Source organism: Protopterus annectens, chromosome 7.part0 (assembly GCF_019279795.1).
Source record: "Protopterus annectens isolate FY-2018-M chromosome 7.part0, PAN1.0, whole genome shotgun sequence".
NCBI classification, from domain to species: domain Eukaryota; kingdom Metazoa; phylum Chordata; order Ceratodontiformes; family Protopteridae; genus Protopterus; species Protopterus annectens.
In genome coordinates, this window is record NC_056739.1 from 1,968,297,198 (window position 1) to 1,968,299,692 (window position 2,495).

At 39.4% G+C, this 2,495-nt stretch overlaps 1 non-coding gene across 1 annotated transcript; it reads left to right on the top strand.

Annotated features, from left to right (window-relative positions):
• The first annotated feature begins 224 nt into the window (after window positions 1-224).
• Window positions 225-297, top strand: TRNAV-CAC. The gene has a single exon. It is a non-coding gene; the product is annotated as a tRNA-Val (tRNA).
• The last annotated feature ends 2,198 nt before the right edge of the window (window positions 298-2,495 follow it).

Sequence of the window (2,495 nt, forward strand, 5' to 3'; positions counted from 1 at the left end):
TGAACCAATATAAGTTATTGGCAGCGTACGACGTCATTACTTGAAGGACACTTTTAAATTTAGTTATGCAAATAGCAAGTGTTTTACATCTTGAAAGAAAGTAATGGTTTATTTATGATTCAATAGGAAATATGAAAAATAAAACGGAATGAAACTATTTAACGAAATAATAGCAACATTTGGAAGATTCTGAAAGGAGCATTTTAGAAAGCATCTGTATGTCAGTTTCCGTAGTGTAGTGGTTATCACGTTCGCCTCACACGCGAAAGGTCCCCGGTTCGACCCCGGGCGGGAACATTTTTTTTAGAACTACTCCATTAGAAATGGATTAAACGGGGCAAATTGTAACGCAGATTATTTTGTCTCTATAGATTAAGATGGACATTCAACAGTGCCAAAAACTGAAAGAAAGTTACTTCTAATAAAGCTGACCAAATCCCACGGTTAAAACATAGCTCAGTTGAGACAATGGAAAAATACAGGGAAGTTTAATGCTTCTACTACAGATTTTTTTGGGGAGAGAGATTTTTAAAAATGAACAGGAACTTCAGCAAATGATAAAGAAACTGAATGTAAAACTGAGGGCAGGGCACATGGAAAAAAACTGAGTACAGACGACAGTTGCCATGGCAGCAGAGGGGGAGAAGAGAACAGAGAGTTAACGGCTTCAGTTATCTGGGAGGGGTGGTTGAGGAGAATGAAAGTCTGAATGAAGAGGTCAAATCTAGAATTTGAGAGTCTGCAGCCAACTAACATGGGTGTTAGAGACAGTGTGTGACAGAAGAATGCCAAAGAAGATGAAAAGTAAGGAGTACAAAACAGTGGCAGAACCAGTACTTATGTTACAGAAACCTGAGCAGTAGTGGAAGCTAGAGGTGATGGGGATGAAGTTCCAGAGATGGGTTGTAGGGCTCACATTGTAGGACAGATGAAGGAATGATGATGGACAGAACAGAATCCAGAGCAGCTCCAATTGCAGAAAAGGTAAAAGAGAACAGATTATGGTGGTTCAGGCACACTTGCAGGACAGCAGAAGATAATTTGATAAAAAAAAAGATTTTGGAGAAACAAGAAGACGAGAGGAAACTAGGATGTCCAGCAAAGAGACAGATGGATTGTGTGAGAGAAGACCTGAGACAGGCTCATGAAGGTAAGCAAGAGGCATTGAATCAAGCGAAGTAGCAACAACTGATGTGACACCCTGAGGTTAATGATTATTTTAAAAATACTCTTGCTAGGTGTGGAGGTTGAAGCTTTCAGTTCAAGCACTCAACTGAAAGTAATCAGTTTTTCCCTTACATAGCAGTAGCACTGATATATGCAAATGAAAAGTAATATAGCAGCAATGCCGAATAGTGGTTAGAGTCCCGGCTTTGCCTGCAGGCATTCATGGTTAGAGTACCAAGACAGACACTTTATCCTCACTGGCCCTCTTCAAGATAAATTGTGATGAGTGGATGGGAAATAGAAAGTTCACCCCAGGGATCACTCCAGTAGCTCTACTTAATAGAGACATAGAGAGCTAGTGTTGGGCGGCATGATGCCAGAGCTCTTCTGTGGGCTAGGCTTGTAGAGGCTCCAGGGCCATTAGCCTAGTACACACCCCAATGGCAAAATATTTAAACAATAACCCATGATTAGAAAGTGAGTTATTAGCAGGATTTGTACTACTAACAAGATTTTTACCCTCAGGACTAAATGCTCTGGCCAAAAGATAGAGAGAATACCATTTTAACTCATCCTCCATGCTGTGGGTTATTAAGATTATACCATGGCATAGAGGATGGTGGGTGCTGTTTTCTCAAAGCTGACATAACTTTAACATAGGTACTCATTGTATATTCCCTAAGCCTTACTGTTGGTTAGTAAGTTTGAGTTAATGAATTTGTGTAATCTTAAATAATTTTAGAAGTTGGGAGTGGAAAGTTGCTGGCATGTAACCACTCTTTAGTTTGAGAACACATTTATTTTATTTATTTATTTACTATTTTAACTAGGGCAGAGCAGTGGACAGTGCATATCATTTTCAAATTCTGCCATTCAGATACAAAAAAGTAGCAATATGCAAAACAGAACAATAGTAAAAATATTTCAGTCTGTATAATGAAAACACTTGTACATCATAAAGAGGGTTTTATTCTGGGCACAAAACAGCAGGTTAGTATCCGTGTTTATATGCAGATATATTTTTATAAGCTTAACTTTGTATTTTAGTGTCTTAGGAGGAGATGTGACAGAATGTGGCTTGGGGAAGAGGGAGGGGGAGCACAGATGCAGAAGCTGGGGAGAATGAGAAGAGGGCTCCAAAGGGTGCGGAGTAGGAGAAGGAGATAGTTTTTCCTCTCTTTAATACAATGGATGGAAATATTAAGATACATATCTTAGTGAGAAACATAGAAATTAATGTGAGGAGGGGTGATAATGAGGGGAGAAGACTTTCAAAGTACAAGTGATGCCTTGTGGGGAGAAGCAGTTCCATGTTTTTGTGGAGAGGA